Here is a 15376-nt window from a genome sequence, read left to right on the forward strand (position 1 = left end):
CACCTTTTCGGTAAGCGACGCCGTCTCACGTGTTTACATCAAGTTTACATTGGCGATGTTAAGTATGCCTTCTTTAAAATTGTAGGAACCAAAGAGCCGGAGGGTGGGACGGGAAGCCCGCCCACCGCTCGACCCGACAGACCCAAAATAAACCCGAAAGGCCCCAGCAGACCCACCCAGAAATATTATTGTCTACACGTCTCTTGTGGCTCGGTCTGTTACCATACACACGCCGAATATGCTTCGACTGAAAAATATATTCAACGGCATAGTGAAAAAGAGCATAATGCCAGCCGGCCGACTCGAGTGTGTCATCGATCGAGAGATTAATCAAATTTTTCTTGTCTTTAGAAGCGCAAGATTAATGTTGTGGGTATTCGCCACGATATGTGGGGTCTACGAATATGTTCGTGCGATTGATAAAATTAACAGATTATATGGAAATAAAAGTAATTATTACTTCTCACACACTCGATTTGATTTCACAACACCCGTATATGAACAACCTTAATTCATTTTCAATGGACTAAGATTGATGAAATCTAAATATAAAAAATACACCTTAATGAGAAAATTTAATCCATAAATTTATTATAATTCAAAAGTCATAATAAAATTATATAAAATATAACATATTAATGATTTTTATTATGGATTAAAATATAATTTATATTATTTTGTACTGGTTTCTATACAAAAAATAAATAAATAATGCATTCATTATGCTTAGATTCTAATAAAATCAATTTAAATTTGAGAAAAACAGCATATTTCAAAGATATTCACTAAAATATATATATTATACTATCATTCTTTATGTATGACCTACTAAAAACTTGATAGGACATACATAAATAACGATGCAAAACATTATGTTGAAGATTTTATAAATAAATGCATATTTTTATTTTATTATAATATTATATAAGAAAATACTTATTTGCTTAAAAGATTCACAATAATATAAAGTACTTTAAATACTTACAAAAAATGTATTTGAATCAAGCAATGTAAAAGCAGATGTAGCACATTTGTTGATTTAAGAGATTTTTTTATAGACGTTCATTAAAATATTACCAAAACAGAAAAAAACACTTACTGGTTTATAATTATTTTATAGTTAACAAATGAAAATAATAAAACAAAATACAAAGATAAAATATTTTTTAAAAAGCACAAAAGCTATTTAATATATAATGTCAATTCAATTATTTTATTTAAATGACGTTCTTAAAATACCTAAATTAATAAATATAGCAACAACAAGAATCAAAATTATTCTTGAAAGATAAATAAAAATAATTAAGGAATAAGCGACTAAAATTAATTTATATTTCTAATGTTAATTTATTAAAATGCAAGCACGATAGACTAGTGGTATAAGACGGTAACTAATATTCGAAAGATCTAGGTGCAAATCCCAAATAAACCTCTGTGTTTTTATATTAGTGAATTAGTAATTATTATATAATTATAATTCTAATCGATCATCACAGATTAGGTGTTCTTAGATTTTCCTAAGCTCATAAGTAAATACCATAATAATAAATTCAAATCTGGCTAGTACGTACATATTGAGTACAAAAATTCTAATAATGCGATACTTCTGCTCATAATATATATAATATCATATAAGTATGAAATTTAAATATAATTTTAATAACTGGTGCATCAATAAATCTTCATGTTTCATAATTTCTATTGTGTTTAAAAGGTCAAAATTAGGAATAATTTTAATTATAGTTCCAATCGAACATCACAAAATTATGATTTCATATCTTTTCCCAATCTTACGAATGAATATCGTAATGATTATTTTAAATAAGCTTGAGGGGCCCGACTCAAGAATATATTTTTAAAAAAATTGACATCAAATAACGAATCTGAACTAAACTAGTAGTTTGCGATGTATGCATTTTAGATATAAGTTTCCTTTGCATTTTTTATACATACCAAAAAAAATAAAAAGAGTGGAACATTGCCTTCAAAAGCACCCACTTTCTACGAAGTACTTTCACAATTAGTATTTTTTGATACGGCTCCGTTTGTATTAAAATTTGTTTGCAAGTTATTACTGATTTTATTTCTTTCTGAACCTTATAAAATATTACACTTTGTTGGGAGGAAATATCCAACAAATGTAAATGAGTAGCAGTAAATTTAGGTATTTGCTCTGAATTTTCAGAGCGACGAAAAAGGAAGAAGCCAAGAAATAACAATGAATCAATGACAACACCAGCTGAATTATATTATGTTTTTATAGATTTTACTATTGATAATTTGACAACTAGATTTGCTGCAGCAAAAAAATAAATAATGCATTCATTTTCATGTGGTTATTTCGTGACTTGAATAATAATGAAATTCGGGAAAAAACAAAAGAACTGTGAAACAAATATAACGATGATTTTGGTAAAACAGTTCATTTAAAATTAATATGTGATGCAAATATTGAAATAATAATAAATAATATTTTACTCATACAGTTGCAGAATAAAATTATTCTAAATGTTGTTATTGGTTTAAGATTATTTTTTACAATACTAGTAAATGTCAGGGACGTCATTTGGGAGAGGGTCAGGTGGGGTAATTTCCCCTCCTTGAATTTTGCCAGAAAAATGCATGTCATTCAATGAAATTATATGAATCTTAATGAAGTAAAATATTAAAAAAACGACCACTGGCCTAATTTTGCCTTTACCTTAGAAAAAGCTTGTCAGCTTAAATCTATTATAAAAATATTTTTTTAAATATCATTTCAATAGAATTATATCGTTAATAATTTTTACTGGTAGATGTATATATATATTTACCAGTGAAAATATAATTTATCTGGCAGGTGCTAGTAAAATTATAAGATTTCAACTATTTATATATACATTTACATATATATATATATCATTATTTATTTACATGCGATGTATAAATTTTACAGTGAATGTGTATTTTTCAGTGAAGTTATATTTTCACTAGTGAAGTCCAAATATATTTTCAACAGTTGATACTCAATTTGCCAGTTGCGAAACGCCCATTTTCTATTCAAACCCAAACCTAACCTTATTAAAGTTCTAAAAATACTCCAAAATATAAACTAAGTCAACTTATTTTTTAGAAGAAAATAAGCGGAAGAAGTATAGACAGACGTCGAATATTTCTCCATAGTCTGCAATATTACACAACGATTTAAAAAAAATAGAAGCTATCCTAATCGATATTACTACGAACTTTTGATATAATATTATAGCTCAAACTGTATTTAAACCGAATTTTAGTAACACTCGGTAACGAGCGTACACACTGCGATGGCGACGGCACGATTTTATTGCTTTTGACGTGGATTTTTGACTTCTGAAAAGGGATAATTGTTTTTTGCGCTCTCCTATTGGTCAACATTTGGTTTAAATATGCCTCATTCAAGTCTCACTTATTTTAAGTTGTAATTTTGTTATAAAAAACCCAAATATAAACGCTAGTGTTTCCACTGCATGATTTTATTGCTTTTGGCGTGGATTCAGAAAAAGAACCCCCTTAAATTTGGTCAAAAAATGCATATCATTTAATAAAAAAATTATACATTAAATATTTAAAAAATATATATTAATACAATCTCACATTCTGAAAATATCCATGTGTTTGGCAAGCTCGTTGAGAAGCTGAATGGCTCGTGCAAGAGGAGCGTTCTCAAGTATTAACTTTCTGGTCGCGACAAACAAGAATAAGGGACTCGATCGTGACTCTCTAGGCACTCTAAAACTTGCAGCTGAATTTGATATATATTATTTTTAGGTACTGTATATATGTTAATCGGGGTGACATATCTTAATTTAAAACGTTATTTTTCCATGGATTCCTAGCAATTTAATTTTTTAATTAATATTATCTTTGCCATAATAATAAATTAGTAACATGAAAAATTGTTAAATATGGCAGGAATTAACTTAATAGATGCTTCTTTCATGATCAATTTTATATTGCAATGTTACGAGCGAAGAATATGAATTCACATATAGAAAAAAATATTCCTTTCCATTCACAACTATAGCTCTAAAAAAATTTACTTTTAAAAAAGTTTTAGTGAAAATGAAGCCTTGTTATTTTTAACTAAAATAAGATTTAACTTTGATTTATTCTGTTTTGTTGCTTATGCTTATTTTTATGAAATGAACTTTCTAAAATACAGGGTAGCAAAATTATTGGTAAAAAAGTCATGTCTCAATTTATTTAATTATAATTAGTCAAGGAACCATGCTATGCAAATATTTTGTGTTTTTTTAAACACCGTTACATACATATTCAGTAAACTTATTACTTATATAATAAGGATACTATGGATGTAGTATTTATTGGCTTACTTTTTTAGAAAATGGCAAGTCTATTTTCGTCAAATGGGAATTTAAAAAAAATCGATCACACCGCCGCCGCAACACTTTCAGTGGTACACAAAATTTAATAACGTGTCATTTCGAGAGTGGAAAGTTTCGGAAACGCTTCCGCGATATCGAAAAGTTAGAAGAAGGAGAAATAAGAAATCAAACACCCGCGGCGAGTTTTCGTCGGACATAAATCAAGTGGGCCACAGTGTCGGGAGCGTAATTAGGGGTTCCGAGACGACACGTACGGCAAAGAGCGGGACGAAACAAGAAGATGTGAAGTAATAAAAAAATAATATCAAGAAGAAGGAGAATATGGCGTAACAGGATGTGCACGGCGTGTATAATGTGTAATTGATGTACAAATAATACTACCAAAGGCTACCGTTGGGCCCGCGGCCGCAGATTCAATGCGACGACTGTACGTGTACAGTTCAGCCGCAATAAAAAATCTGATAAAATTATAAAACGTCAAGCATACTTTTGGATATTATATAGAATGTGTAGTGTATTTTCACTTGAACTGTTAAAATATAAACAGTTGATCAATCATAGTAACTAATAATCTAGTTCTCTAGTATAATTCAGAGCAAGTACTATTAAATGTTTAATTATCATTACACCTTTCGCAGGATGTGCGCACTGCGCATAATGTGCAATTGATGTAAATGCAGTACTAAAGCTACCGTTGGACCGCGGCCGCAGATTTATTACACCGAGTGTACAGTTAAGGCCGCAATCAATACCGGCTATCGGCCGTGGAAATCCATTGCGGGCCGAAATAAAAAAAAACGTTAATCGCAGCCCGCAAATCGGGTCCCACACACCTCCCGACTATTATTTAATGCCACCGATCGAGCGAATCTAATGCGATTTCACTACGTGTGGGAAATCTGAGTAGAGATTTAGATGTAGCAGTAAGAAATGTGACGGCGAGACGTATTTTTTGGTGTGAATGTAGCTCAAATCAATTTTTTTTATCGATACAATATCAGATATATAGATTTTCGCTTTTATGGTTCGTCCAATTGGGGTTAATACGATTGCTGTTAAAAGTATGAATATTTTCATGTTCTTAATTTAAAATCAGCTACATAGTTAATATATAGGGATGAATTAACTAAAAGCAGTATTCCTATAAAATAAGAGACCCCCAAAACTAATAAAACTTCCATAAAAAAACTATTGACTTATTTAAAATCAGCGCATAATTGTACTACATGTAATTAAGAATATATTAGATATGTAACTGAAACGTAACTGTAAACGTAAATTCAATAACTAAAAATTTAAAATATATTGAATATATTTATTAATGAACGTGTGTTAAAAAAACAATAAATTTTACATAAAAGTTATTATATATGTGAGCAAATATGCAAATTTTACGCACATACTTATTATTGTGCTTACAATAAATTATTTATTAGGAAAATCTATGCTTTTTGTTTGCCTTTGACAATATTTTAGCAATAGAATTTTCCCTATTCCTTAGCCTTACGATAATATTATATTCCTATCCCCATTAGTCGATATATACAATAAATACTCAAATAAAAGGTCGATAAAAGTCAATGCTATGATAGGAATAATTGAATTTGTAGTTTTTCTTTATATGTATCTTTATCATATTTTTCACATGAAAAAATTTCTTTATCACTCATAAATTGAAACCATTTTTTTATAAGCTTTAATTTATTATTAACCTCAGTTTTATTATAATCTAATAAATCACGTTCTGCATTATAAATAAGATCAAACTAGTGGCACTGGCTTTGTTTTGAACCAAGATACGGATACTCCATGTATAGAATTTTTTCCAGAAATTTATCAAATTGTCCACATCGTTATTAACACATTGCATTTTATAAAATACAGTATTTTGTAGTTCATTTTTACCTTCACTTGTACAAATTAATTTGCACAAGAACAAAATTATGTATCTCTCATAAATTAAAACCACAAATCGATTGAATCACTATCAATGATTTCTTCATCGGAATTTTCATAATTCACATATTTAAGATACTTTAGATACATATGAATCCAATAAAACATATGTTCAATACTAAGAAATTTCTCCTAAGATCGAACTGATCCATTTCAATTAAGTCATTAACTTTTATAGTTCTTCTTTACGTTTTCAGATTAATTGGCACTAGAAAAAAATTCGTATCACTTATAAATGTAATACGTTACAGACACTTCTCAATGTTCACTTTACCAGAATTTTTAAAACCCATAAAATATTATATTAATTCCATATTTCATTTACTTTAAATTCATAAAAATATAATAAATATCAATAACCATCATTAAGATTTTTTTTTCTAAGATCCAATTAATGCCACACACTTGATTTTAGGCAAAGGAATAAAAACTATGTATGTACAATATATAGCATATTTTTTCCAAAATTATATTGGGTATACAATGCTCCTAAAAATGTGATATTGTAATTTTTTTGATTAAATAATGTTTTTTTTGATTAAATACAAACGTAAGTTACTTAATTTACATATGCTTTTATTTTGATGAAAATTACTAACATTATCTAAAAAACTGATTTCTGTATTTCTTGAACCTATTTACTTTTATATTATTCTCCAAAAAACATCTGGTTGTAAAAATTATGTAAATATTTTTTACCTTATTACTGATTTTCTTTTATAATAAAAAATAGTGTTTATTACTATAACATAAGAATATGTTAACACCATATGTGACATTAATTTGGACAAGTATTGTTAAAGATCTGTTTTATTATATTTAAATTTATTTATTAGATTCTTTAGCTCAGATAAATATTTTTACTAATAGCGTTAATTTAAATAAATATAGCTTATATTTTTAACTGTATTTTCTAATGTGAAAAAAATATGAGAATTGTGCATTAAGTAATGATAACGAAATTGAGCAGAAAATCTGTAGAAACTTTTTTATTTTATTTCCATATTTTTTTAATATCATTGATACAAAAATAAATTAAACATTTTTTATTAAGCTAAGTAAGTTTAAATCATAAACAGTTTCTTACAAATTGCATGACTGATTGCACATAAAAAAAGCGAAAAATATTGATTTTTCATAAAAAATATGAATGACAAATTATTGATTCACACGTTTATCATTAGTCAAAAAAAAATACAATATTGTGATTCATTTTAACATTAACAATCAATGAACTTGGTATGCAAATAAATATAAGTTAAAAATAGAGTTTATTAAAAAAATTAATTGAAGGAAACATAGTATAAAAAATTAGATACTATCTATTAGTACATGCATATTAAGACACAATGTGAATGAAATCACATAGCATTAAATCCTCCTTAAATTCAGTTAATTCTAAGGTTAGATAATGAAATATACTTTTGTATAAAAACATGCTTCAAATGAGTTTTTCATATCAACGTCCTAGATCTAAAATTTACTTCAAGTTACATATAAGATGGAGCAAAAATAAAAAGTACATTTTGAACGCTCATATCTGATGAACCGTTATAGTTATATAAAAGCTAAAAACAGTGTAATAAAGTAATTTGTACAGGTATCGATTAAAAAAATAAATATTAAAACAAAAAATGTTAATTGTCCTATAAATTCATATAAGCAAACAAAATTTTTATACCCTAATTTACTTCTCAAATACGTATAATAAGGCACAATCGTTTGATCAGAACATATCCACGTGTCTGGAATTATACTTTCGATACTTTGAACAAGAACACACGCTGTACTAATTGAGTACACTCGAACGAAGCCACTACAATGCGCAATCGGTAAACATTCAACAGTGGGGCGATATCGCCACGCGTCAAACACCCCGGACTTGGGGTCCCACAGGCACCCCGCCATGTAGCCTTATTGAATTATTGTTAACGACAATCGACACTAAACTAATTTACAATGTGCACATTACGAATATACACAAATTAATCATGGCCCTGATGGAGAAAAATTGGGGGATAGAGGGGTGGGTCAACTACCGCTTAACTTTTTAATGTTAGTTTATATAACTTAAAATATAATGTAATGTTTACTGTTAATTAAATTAAAATAATATATATTTATGCTGAATGGATTTATGCAGATGTGTATAGCAAAGAAATACTGGATAAAGCTAGTAAAATGATAGAGAAATTTTACATTTCATTTAAAAAAAAAACATTTTTAATTTGTGTATTATTTTAAACGTATATATGTCTGAAAAGTTATATAAATAACAGGCAAATTAAAAACTAGGGTTTTTTCCAATTACATTGAATACATATTAGTAGTTTTAAATAATTTTAATAAGTCCATACTTTAATTTTAATTCATTGAAATGAACTAATGTCTCCTTTCCAATTCTAGATTTTTATTGTGAGATAATATAAAAATATCCAGTAGATAAATTTCAAGATAGAAGGAGTTTTACTTTCAACAAATTTAGTAGTGTAATTTTTTCTTGTGTTTTCAAACTATATATTAAAAAAATCCAGGTTGATATATTCTTCAACAAAGGGTTAATAAATTTTCACATGGCACGAAGTTCGATCGGCCGAAACTAAATAAATCGTCAAAAAAAGCCGCTCACCCCCCTCGATGATGCGATTTTGTGTAATCAGGAAGCGTATTGTCCCATTACATAACCCATCATCACTCGCTGTAAAGCCGATACGAAATTAACCAATCAGAATCGGCGGGGCGCCGTTGGAGCAAAACCGCCCATCCGAAATAATCAGGAGCACGCGTATCGAGTTTTGTATTAGCTTCCCGCTGAGATGAAGAAGTCGGATCAATGCACACGTATATGTATACCTACACTAATATGGAATTAACTCATTGGGTCACGTGGCCGAATCTGAAGAATTTAAAGCGGACGCCTTCGTTTGGAAGATATGATTCAGAAGTAAAAATGTGACACACCTACTCATGCATTTATTTTGGTGTTTTCCTTATTTTACTTATCTTGTTTGATCTTAGAAAAATCATGGCATTATATTTAAAAGCTTAATTTATTTTTATAGACCTCTAACTTAAAAAATACCATACTTTGTAATAGCTTTTTCTGCCAGTGTATAATATATTTTTGATCCCTATCAATAAATTTATTATTTTTGTATTATGAGAACTATAATTTCCAATACATGTAATATTATAATCTAAATAGTTTTGTCACACAAATGCAACATTAAAGCAATTGATGATATAGCCAACTATTTTAACGATCTCTCAAATATCTAATAAGCTCACATTTCCATATAGCATCACCCTTAATGCTTTTCCAAGCATACCCCAATGTAAATAAGCTCAATGATCACGTGTTGAAAATTAGACTCGAAGACACGAAAGGCGGTGAATTTTTCGCCGTTCTAGGGGAGGCTTTCGGGCAACAATAGACTCTAATTCGTCTAACGAGGAAACACCCCCCGGGGGCGGTAAGCAATACGATAACGCCTCGACGAAATTTCCAAATTATTTTTTAACACTCTCCAAGTGAACAGAATTTGCGCGAACACCCACACGTCTCGCGAGACGAGAGAACGTTTAATTGAACACTACTGTAATTATTCTGATGCAACTCAATTGGGTGCAAACAAACGACGTTAATCATATTAATTAAGTGCTTTACAATTAGTCGTTAAGGAGGCGACGTCTATGGGAATCGATCTCTTGAACTTGTGACTTTTTGAGTGTGCCGCCTGTGTGCGAGCCGAACGTGTAATTAATCAATAGAAAAAACTCATAAACCCTCGGACGTTAGCGATGAAAAAAATAATGCTGCTCTCGGGATGAGCTCCTTTGATATTTCGGCGCTAATGCTTCATTCATTGGGAATCTCTGAATGAATCAACTAATTGTTTCGAATTTTATACGGCAACCGTATGTCGAATTCGTATATTGATTATACTGGATTGCTTATGAATAGCAACAATGTTGTGTTCAATGTCAAGAATGTCTCATTTACTTATTTTTACATAAGTAAATACAACACAATATAAAGCATTAAATATGTTTATGATTAATCATGAGACACCTTTTCTACTCAATGGTTATTAACATTTTTAGTATTTTTGTAAAATGTATTTTTAATAACTGCATTTAAAATAAAATTTATTTTATACTATAAAACTAATTTTATACGTATTTTATTTACAGTTACAATTGTGAAATTTTTACGTATTATAATTATAAAAAATTATATAAGTTTATTATTAAATTTATGAATAATATTACATATTTAATTTCAATTACATATTTAATATTACATAAGTAGCCTCAATTTATATTTAAAATATATAAATTAATTTTTAAAATAAAAATATATTTTGTAATACAAATAACCCTTTAACCCTTTGTGTAGTCAGTTAATTTATAAACATTTGTTAATTTATTAGTATACACCTGAGAATTTAAGTTAATTGTACGTACATTTTCATTTTTATTTCTGCTGTTATTTATTTATTAATATTTAATATTGCATTTCTAACAAATAGTAATAACAAAACAATGATTCTATTAGTTTTATTGGTTTGATTTTTTACTGCCTTTTTGTTTAGTACATTTCATAAAAAAATAACACTTTTCTTTGTATATAGTATATACAAAGAAAAGTGTTAATTTTACTTTATTATAATATATAACAAATATGCAAAATAAATTAACACTTTGTCAAAAATACAGAGGCTTTCAATCTTTTTTATAAAATTAATATAAAATATTTTTTGTTATGTTAATTTAATTCGTACTATTTAATTTATTGGTATTATTTTGTATAAAAATCATTTACAATAATTTAAATTTAAAAAAAATATTAAATAATTATAATATTTTTTATATATTAAATGTAAATATATAACGATTAGTAAATATATGACTATCTGGGGTACCTCAAAACAGTAAAAGATCGAACGCCGTACATATACGGCGGTACTCCTCAAAAGGTTGTTGAAGTATTTTTTAAATATAGCAGAAAAATTAGCAATAGATTTTAAAAATCAGATATTCAGACATATGAGAGTAACTCTATATATAAAATATGTATATTAAAATTTGTAGATATACTTATATTTAATATTAAATTAAAAGTAACCAATTTTATTATGATTTTGGTACTAATTTTTGCCTAATAAATAATCCATCAATATTTACTCATTTCATAAATTATTTTGATTTTAAATAAATCAGATTTAAGCATTTTAGCATCTTTTATAAAACTTTGTTTACTATTTTTATTCAACGCATTATAAAAAAATCATTGAAAATATGTAAATTATCAGTAATTATTGAAAAAAAACAGTTTTTAATATGATTATGATACTAATGATATTTATACAAGTTTAAAACTTTACTTAAATTGAGATCTGGGTATTTAAATTTAAATTATATTTAAAACATATAAATTAAATATATAAATTAAAATTAATCTTTTAGTGTAAGAAATATTCAGAAAATCAATCACTTAAATAAATAACGATGGCTTTATAATTTTTCAATAATTTAGAATTGGGCATTAAAAAATAGCCATATTTATAGAAAATACCTAATATTTTTATTCAACAGTTTTATAAGAAAACTCATTATTGAAATGTTATAAATTATCAGCAATAAATTAAAAAAACAGTTATTATTATGATTATGATACAAATTTTTTTAGAAAAATATATATAAATATCTACAATAGTTTAAAAATTTACTTCAATTTTAATGCAATAATTAAGACTTTGGTATATAAGAGTTTTATTAAAATACCCTTTGAGTGGTACCGCCGTACATGTACGGCGGTCGATATTTCACTGTTTTGAGGTACTCCAGATAATTATATATTTACATATATGTATAACTGAAGAAATAATAAGTAAAAAACATTATATTTATATAATATTTTTTTATAAATTAAATAGTATAAATGAACAAATACTATTTTAATTTTATAAAATTTATTAAAAAAAAATCTGAATTGATATAAAAAAAATCACAAAAGCCAAAAATACGAAATTTAATATTAGAAAAATTTTAAATTAATTATTAAAACACACTAATACAGAAAAGTAGTAAAACCAATCAAAACAATTAAACGTTAAGAAACATTGATTTTTATCTATTATTTACTATAAATGTAATATAAATAATAATAAATAAATAGCAACAAAAATAATTATGGAAAAATACGTAAACTTAACTCACTCCCAGGTGTATACAAAAAATTTACAAATGTGTTTAAATTAATTCACTAGTCAAAGAACTAAATAAAAAAATGCAAATAAATCTTGCAATCAAAAATTATCTTTAGTTTTGAAAAATCAGCAAAATAAATAACTATAGCTTTATAATTAAACAATAATTTAGACTTATGCAATCAAAGTAGCCTAATTTATAAGAGAATGTGCTATATTTCTATTCATCGGTTTTATAAGAAAAAATATTAAAAATATATAAATTATTTGCAAATGATAAAAAAAACAGTTCTTATTATTGCTTTAATACAATTCTAAGAAAATATACAATAATATTTACACCAGCTTAAAAAAAAATATTGTATTATTTGAGATTTGAGAATTAAAACATAGCTTCAAATTATACATATAGTATAAATATTAAATATAAAAATGCAAATAAATCTTTGATTGTAAAAAATATTCTTGAAGCTTATTTCATTATTATATTTTAAATCTAAGCGTTTAAAAGTAATATAAAGAAATATTGCAAATTTCTGTTTTACAATTTTATAAGAAAGAATACAAATTAATATAATATGAATGAAAAATAACAGTTCTTATTATGATTATCGTATTAAAACTTTTTATTTATTCTTTATATATATTAATTGTTATTTAGATTAAGACATTTAAAAGAAGCTTTTAATTATATAATATTTTATAATATGCATTTAATATAAAAATCGAATCTAGAACGTTTTGAAGAAAGATATATGAAAACCATTAGCAAAATAATAAACAACTGATTTACAGTTATTGCAATAAATAATGGCGATTAAATGTATATTAATCATATATTATATTATGCGTATTTTTATCAAGAAAAACTTTTTTTTAGAAAAAAATATCACCAATAAATTTAAAATATACTTTTACAGCAGAATTACTTATAAATCATAGATTTTAGTAGTACGAGCATATTGAACCCCCAATGAAATTTAATGCATTAATAAAAATATACACAATTAAAGAATATAACTATAATTTAATTGTTATAATTAAAATGTAAATTATACAACTCACAAGATCGTTAAGATATATTCTAAGTAAATCCAAAATTACTGAATTAAATTAATGAGAATTTTAGTTTAAATAAACTTTGAAGGAATAATATTACAAAAAAATCTAACACTTAATTAGAATACCAAATAAAAAAATATTTATTTTATGGAAAAGTAGATAATCTAATTTGTATAATGTTGTTACCAATTCTTTATACCCATTTCATAATTTGACTCACATTAACGATAAACTTTTTCATTAATTAATTATAATATTTAATAAACGACCATTAGATTCCATCAGTTCTCACGCTAACGTTTATGAATGAAAACAAGAACTATTCAAAGGTAGCCAAAAATATAAAAATCTCTTATCTAATAACACAATGAAAACATAAAAGATCGTTTAAAACACAAACGCGAATGATAATTAATTGAAATAATTACTACTCCTCTTGTAACATAGGTATATCTCGTGCGATTTTGTGCAATAAGAAGACATCGAAAAATGTGTGTATATTTATTTTTAATATAAACAATTTTTCAACCGCATAACGACCTTGAATTTCAACGCTCGATAAAGCAGAGCACTGTTTTTTGATTCACCAAGATCGTAAAATGACGCGAATCGCCCGATACGGATCGCTTTTCGTTTTGTTAAATTTGCATTTGCGCCAATCCGAGCGATCAATCTTTATTAATGTTGGTCATGCTTGGATGATTTTCGTTATTTTTCTAAATTATTTAGGAACTACTGAAGATATTTTAAAATAAATCAAATCTCAGATACATATTTACATATTTATGTATACTGGCAAATTATTGCCAAGAGTCTCGGTACACAGTGCTATTATATATTTCTAAGAACTTGTAGAATATGAACAGCTTATGATTATCATATCGACTTGCGTAGATCTACTAATGAAAAACAGAAAACCTACAACATCTGAGCCAAACATGAATTTGGTTTCTTCAAACCTTTCTGAACTTTAGTGCAATTTTATTATTCCATCAATACTAAGAATCATTTATACAGTTTCTCCCACATCTTTGTCAATATAACCTTCATTCATATTTCGAGATACGTTTTAAAGATACACATCGAAATTCGGAAAACACATATAAACACGTCAACAGGAGTTCATATGAGTCAAATTGAATTACGTATAGATATGCCCGAAGCATATAGTGTAGGTGTGGTGGCTGTACATGAGTCTCAGACCCATCGGGACAAAAAGAGACCCGCGGCTAACTTTGTCGGTCTTTGTTAACAAAGGAGGCCGCGACTGTCCTGGTTTTTGTCCCACTGCCGAAGGGCGACGACTTGTCTTCTGCTGAATTACTCTATCCGAGAACTCGCGGACTTGTGACCCTCTCGGTGTCAACGACAACGGATTAACAACGTTGATTAATTCACACGAAATTTTGGTATACACAAACACATACATACGTATATGAAGTGGTGCATATAATGTGCAAATTTTTTTAATTTAAATTTAAAATACACTATAAATATAAAACACCATCTGAGCTACTTAATTATAAATATTTCACTAATATTAAATGACATGCCAGACTTTTAATAATATCAATAATAACAGATAACTAAAAAATGACACCATAAAATAATTAAAATCTGTCAAATATTATGTATGAAACACATTTCTTAAGTTTTTAACCCTTTAAACGCCAGCGACTTTTTAGTGAGTCAACTGTTATTTCTCTTCACGCGTCGCGTCTGTCTAAAAATATATATATATATATATATATATATATATATATATATATATATATATATATA

General features: G+C 26.9%; 1 protein-coding gene across 5 annotated transcripts in view; it reads right to left on the bottom strand.

Moving 5' to 3' along the window:
- Positions 1–15376, bottom strand: part of LOC148236727 (homeotic protein distal-less-like) — a 103576-nt gene that overhangs the window by 71585 nt on the left and 16615 nt on the right. The gene's annotated exons all lie outside the window — the stretch shown is intronic.

The sequence above is a fragment of the Plectrocnemia conspersa genome, unplaced genomic scaffold, assembly GCF_051122295.1.
Source record: "Plectrocnemia conspersa isolate PC_06_02 unplaced genomic scaffold, ASM5112229v1 ptg000003l, whole genome shotgun sequence".
NCBI lineage: Eukaryota > Metazoa > Arthropoda > Insecta > Trichoptera > Polycentropodidae > Plectrocnemia > Plectrocnemia conspersa.